At 39.7% G+C, this 6,354-nt stretch overlaps 1 long non-coding RNA gene across 1 annotated transcript; it reads left to right on the forward strand.

The window, feature by feature from the left end:
- Positions 1-1,215: 1,215 nt before the first annotated feature.
- LOC148779171 (uncharacterized) lies at positions 1,216-2,520 on the forward strand. The gene is made up of 2 exons (XR_016046770.1): positions 1,216-1,342; positions 1,519-2,520. It is a non-coding gene; the product is annotated as an uncharacterized LOC148779171 (long non-coding RNA).
- The last annotated feature ends 3,834 nt before the right edge of the window (positions 2,521-6,354 follow it).

A 6,354-nucleotide genomic window follows, 5' to 3' on the forward strand; every position in this document is an offset into this window, starting at 1 on the left:
GGTGGTGCTCTCATGGTGACCATAAAGGGTACAGTTCACTAGGGAATGGAGTGGTCTTTGTGAGATGATTGGGGTGATCATGGGATGATTCGACTCACTAGGGAATGGGCGAGTTCTTATGAGTGATGAAGGGTTGGTGATGGAGGCTATGACTCACTGGGGAATGGGGTGAGTTTTTGTGAGAGATGAATGGAGTGAGCATGGGACCGGTGCGAAGAGGGGAGAGAAAGATGGTGTTCGGTGAGGAGAGAAAAAAAGGTACGCACACATGGAGGGGTGCACGTGTGTTTGAAAGAGGTGGCACACATGGTGGAAAAGTGTGCCAGGAGGTGTGAAGAGGAGAGAGAAAAACGAGAGGAGGAGAGAAAGATTTCGATGTGCGTGAGTGGGGGGCACATGTGCCCGCAAGGGAGAGAAAAGGTTGCACACAGGTGGGGGAGAAGCACGCACAAACTCGCACGTGAGAGGGTGGGAGCACGCGTGCAAGAATGGGGCGTGCGCTTGTGCGATCGGAAGAGAGAGAAAGGGAGTACGGCGCATGTGAGAGAGAGTGGCGTGCGTGCACAGCTTCAGAGAGGGAGAGAGGGAGGTCGCGCGTGCTCGGGCTCAGCGCAGGAGCCCGGCTTGGCCTGTGCGCAAAGGAAGGGGGTGAGGGAAGCGCGCGTGTGAACATGATCGTGACAGAGGACAGGAGGTTGCACTTGGGTTCGGGCCGAAGGCCCGCCTGGCCACTGCTAAGGGCGGAGGAAGACACACGTGCACGGAGGCACGTGTGGGAGAGAAAGATGGGGACTTGGACTCGGGTCGAGGTCGAAGGCCCAGCCCGACCACACTGCGAGAGGGAAGAAAGAGAAAAAGAGGATCCGTTGGGCTCTAAATAAGGCCAGTGGCCCGATCCGGAAGCTCGGTTTTGGCATACATGGGGCCCTTCTTGCTCGACAAATTTTTCTACACGTCCTGGCTCTTGTTTCACGTGGTTCTGACGCCGTTTGAATCCCGTTGACCATTTCCCTTCCTCAAGTTTTGATTTAAAGGACCTTCAAGGCAAATTCATCGTTTTGCTTAATCCATTCCCAAAGTGTCCTTCTTATCTTGAAATGACCCAAAATTTAGTCAAGGACTTGGTTGGAATACTGACATTGTAAGGAGTTATGGGGGAAAAGTGAAAAAATCACTTTTTTAATGGGAGTACATAAGAGTGGATGGGGGCTCATTTTTAGTCATTCTCACTCATGTTTTAAATTGTAGTGAGAGAAAGTGGGGTTTTTAGGGGGCTTTCAAAGGGCTTTCGTTTTGCTCATAGAGGATCGATGGCGGGGGACATCTAGTACTCGGGAATTAGGTAAGCCCACTCCCTCCAATGCTTATAGAGCACCTTTTTTGTGAGAGTCCGGTTTACAGGGGAGGTGTTGCCGAATTTTTGTTAGGCTTTGTGTCTTCTTTCTTTTGCTTTTTCTACAGGCTTTTTTGTGCATCACTAACTTATTTGAGACTTTGTCCTTTCTCGTGCTTATTTAGATGACGTGCCTCTCGAATGACTACCCGTCGCGCAGCGAGGGCCTCTGGTGGCCTACGGATGAGAAATCCTGCGGGCAATTATACCCAAGACGATGCCATTGTCATTGCTGACGATGAACCGCCCATGGCAGTGATTGAGGAGGAACCGGGGCATGTGTCTAACATCAATCCGGATGAACCATCTTCTTCGTCTCGGCCTCCACGGTCAAAGAGAGGAGCTAGGACTCTACCGCTCTGGTCGGGTTCTCTTTACGCCGGTTTGGTTTACTTGAGAGGGCATTGTTTATGAGCGGCTGAGGATTCCTTTTTCCACACAGATAGTGGATAATCAAATGACATGTGGGTTCCCACTTAGGAAATGATGTCACCCCCACATCATGATCAAGTGGGGTGACATGGGTCCCCTTGGGATGACATGTGGACACTCATTGGCCGTTTGGGTGTCCTGCGTGAGTCTAAGGGGGACGGTCTTTATGTGTCATTTTGCCCAAAGAACTTTAAAATCGGTTTTTCTTGTTTTTAAAAAATCTAAACAAATCATAAAAACTCCTGAAAAATCATATTAATGATTTTCATCTAAATAAATCATTTTCACAATGATTAAAAATATTTTCAAGATAAATTAAAATCCTAGGAGCTCAACTATAACTAGAAGCACTCCACCTGATTAGTCCCAAAACCCAAAATCATCTTCTCGTAAATGACCCAACAGAATCATTAACCACAATGTATAATTAGGGACTCATGATGTTAGTCATATTAAATTCAAGTCAATGAATGACCCTGAATCCAAGGGTTAGGTGGATTTCAAATGTATCCCTTATAGGAGATGCACACAATATACAAGGTGCGGGGTTTTTTCTCTTGGCACATGTGCATAGTTCAAATCTAGTAGATCCGTGAAAGAGCAAGATTCTCATGAATTGCTACTGTTATGTGCAAAAGAATATTTATAAGAGTTAGGGATTCAGACCAATGCCCTATGTTGGTCTAATCTTTCTGTACAAGACTTTGTGTCAACGAGTTCATACATATATCGTATTGTCCTGACACATCACATGCCCATGAGGCATGATAAAACAAACGACCCCGACTAAGATGCAACCATCAACCCCCATGGTACCTTACATATATCAAAATCCTCCCATGACCATACCAAGGTTCCATGACTCTTGGTCCCAATGTGCCAAGATCCTAGAGTCATGTCGCTCATATAATCCCACTCAAACATAGAACCATTGAAAATGAAGGAATTTAAGGTCTTGAAAGATCGTAATTCCAGCCTCCTACTTGGCCTTTTGTGGCCTTAAATCTCATCATATCATATGATCCACATACACAATCCACATTCACATAATCCATCTCATAATCCATGAGCACAAATCGCATGCATGATACATAATCATAAACCGTATCAATGCTCCATAAGCATAAATCATATGTATAACCTATATGCATAAGCATTAACCACATATTCCACATATATGAGCATAAACCATATGCTCATCTCATAGGATACATTCTCATAAACCACATGCATGCTTCATAATCATAAGCATAAACCACATGAGCATCAACCATGCGCATATTCCATAAGCATAAGCATAAACCATATATAAACATAAATCTCAAGTATGCTCCATAAATCACATATATATGCTCCATAAACATAAACCATATGTATGCCCTACAAGCATAATCCAATGACATGATCAATAAGCATGATCCAATGTCATGATCAACAAGCATGATCCAATAACATGATCAATAACTATGATCCAATAACATGATTAATAAGCATGAGCCTCATGAGCATAAACCATAAGCATGAATCACAATCATAATCATAATCATAAATTACATGTATGTACCACATGAGCATAAGCCACATATATGCTCCATAAGACAAGTGTAAAAGTGTGCCCCCAAATGTGAGTAATCATGTAATCTTTCTAACACCCCATGCACGTGTCTCATAGAAACATTGTGGACAGTGCCTTTGGTCACGGAGTCGGCAAGCATAGCCTCAATGGGTATGTTGGTCACATCAATCTCTCCATTCTCTATCTTATCTCTTATGAAATTAAACACAGCCAAAAAGCATATCTCGCAGTAGATTTACACTGATATGGATTCTTTGAAAATCAGCATCAGCATATCTCAACACATTAGAATCACCAACATTCTCATAAGTAAATGCATAATCACAAATTTCCCTTAAGTACCTCAAATTTTTTTAATGGATTTCCTATGTTCTATACCGGCATTACTTTTGGAATCTTCCTATCAAGCTTTGAGAAAAAGCTAGATCGAGTCTAGTTGCCATAGTCCTATATAAAGGAGCCTATGTCACTTTTATATGGTACACCTTCCATTTCTTTATTCAACCTTTTATACCCATGCATATGACCACAAATCTCAGTAATTCTCATGTAAGCCTACAAATGCCCACGATCTCATCCCCATGCCAAGAAATATATACTTGTATTCATTATAAGTATTCTTATTAAAACTCATACAAATATCCATTCCCATAATCATATTCTCTTTCTCATGCATGGTTCTCAATCCTTCCTTAGTCACGGACAGGTACTAAAAAAAGACCTTGTTCATTCAAGACTTATGGTGGGGGTTTCGTGCTTGGATTTTTCACCTATGAGACATTTATTCTTAGAACTCATATTCGTTTCTTATAATTCGATTCTTTTAACTTTTCATAAACATCATATTCGGTTTCCATGGGAAGCAAATTTCATCATGGATCAAATATATCAATCCTTTCCCATAATCAAAGAGGTTCACCTAATACAAAAGTAGAGGAAACCAAGCAACTACGCATATTTAAGGTTTGGAATATCTTAGGACAAAGCTTCATGAAATGTGGGAGTTAGTAATATTCAATTGGGTTTTCTTATAGTGGGAACCAATTATATCATTGGCCCAAAGTATGTCCCATAGGTTATCGCTACCCTTGTGACTTGCCCACTATATGAGGAGTTCTTCTATCACATGGTTTTATCATGATCCACATATAAAATGTAGCCCCATATATGCCAAATAAAACATTCTCAAATAGTTCATGAATGCTCCCACCAAGGGGCCTACTTGCTCCCTTTTCGAGAAATTGGCAGAGGCCATCTTGTGAATCACCCATGTGAAGGTAAATAAGAATAAGTACATATAATAAACACAAATTTGTATTCCAAGATGCTATGCATTGGTCCTATATAATCAACCATTGAAAACAATCAAGATTCTAACAAACGAGTAACTAACAATGTTCACAAGGGGGCACTTCATCAAGAGACTCTTATTTTTCAATGTGGCACAATGTCGAATGCACAAATAATTATGATACAACAGAAGAAAATACAGTTCAAGGGTTTAATGAAAGACCAATTTCAAACAAGAGGCTAAAAGCTCTCAAATCATTCTTACATAATGCCTCGTTTAAAATCTCTTATGTGAAATTGGTTGAGATAAATATTTTTAAATTTGAGACCAAGTTTTCCGTCTTCAAAATAGCTTTATCATTTGATTTATTATAGATGCTTCCACTCAAATACACAAGGTTGTTTATGCAAAAGCCTTTTGTAAAACAATATCTTTTAACCCATCTTTCAAAATACTCAAAATAATTTTAATAAAAACTTATTTTACTTTTCCTTCAATAATTAGTGACTATAAAATACCCCACTAACTCGTGATCCACATAGTCATGCCATCATTCTAAAGAAGTCTTTTCGAGTGTTCATCCATAATAATAATGAGGCAAAGTGTATCTTAGTCACTATCCTTTGTTGGGAAAACAATACAATGAGAGAGAGAAACTCATTAGGAAAAAATCGATTTGGTCTCCCATAGCATTTGTGTTCATACATTTGAGATTAAGAGGGATTAGAAAAAACAAATCTTTTGGTTTCAATTATCTCAAATGCGTTATAAATGTTGACATTTTTCAAGTAGAAAAACGATGTAACTTTCATTTGAAAATCTTCTTTCATGTATAAAATTATGTTCTTAACCAATGAGCCTATTGTGCCATCCATAATCCTCAAATAAATCTGATACATATATGTATATTGTGTCGGGACCTCAGCATCACAAAACATCCACAATATGAGAATACAAATCTTGACTTCATTATCTGGGCATTTTGAAAAGCACCAAAGAATAAGATATGAGCTACAAAACGCCATAAGGACTAGTCAATCACATGGTGCATACAACCCATTCGAAATTATTCTCATAAGTTCTCATGTCACAAATAGCACATAAAAAATAATCGTTCCACATTCAACATAATACTCTCATGGTTCATATGATTCATACCAATGCTATTTACTTGAATTGGTCATATACAGTGATTTAATACTTGAGTCAAAGATCAAATAATCTAGAATCAAGACATCCATCTCTTATGTTATCATGTCATATAAAGAGTAAGCACAAGTACTTAAATGTGACATTATGGGCGTATTCTTCCTTTTCAAGTTTATAGCTTCTGTGACTAGTTTTTTCTTTCCAATAATAATCATCATATACCATGCTAAGATAATCCACCAAATAATAGCCATAAAATCAAGTAGAGCCATGCAGAACAAGGTAGGAAATTATCCCTAGCGGTCCTATGGTGACAGGCTTGTGGAGTGACAAGCCTTGCTTTAGGTTTGTGATTTATCTTTGTAGACATCCCATTTTAAAATTGGCAAATTTTGTGATTTGCCTGAACCTATAAGACCATACTATCCTAGTAAACCCCCAACCATAATCCATTTTTCCTACCTTATGATCCAAAACCATTCTACCTACCATGTGACCCAGAATCCTGTTGAT

Source organism: Amborella trichopoda, chromosome 13, assembly GCF_054954075.1.
Source record: "Amborella trichopoda isolate Santa Cruz 75 chromosome 13, AtrichopodaSantaCruz75HAP2 v2.0, whole genome shotgun sequence".
Taxonomy (NCBI): domain Eukaryota; kingdom Viridiplantae; phylum Streptophyta; class Magnoliopsida; order Amborellales; family Amborellaceae; genus Amborella; species Amborella trichopoda.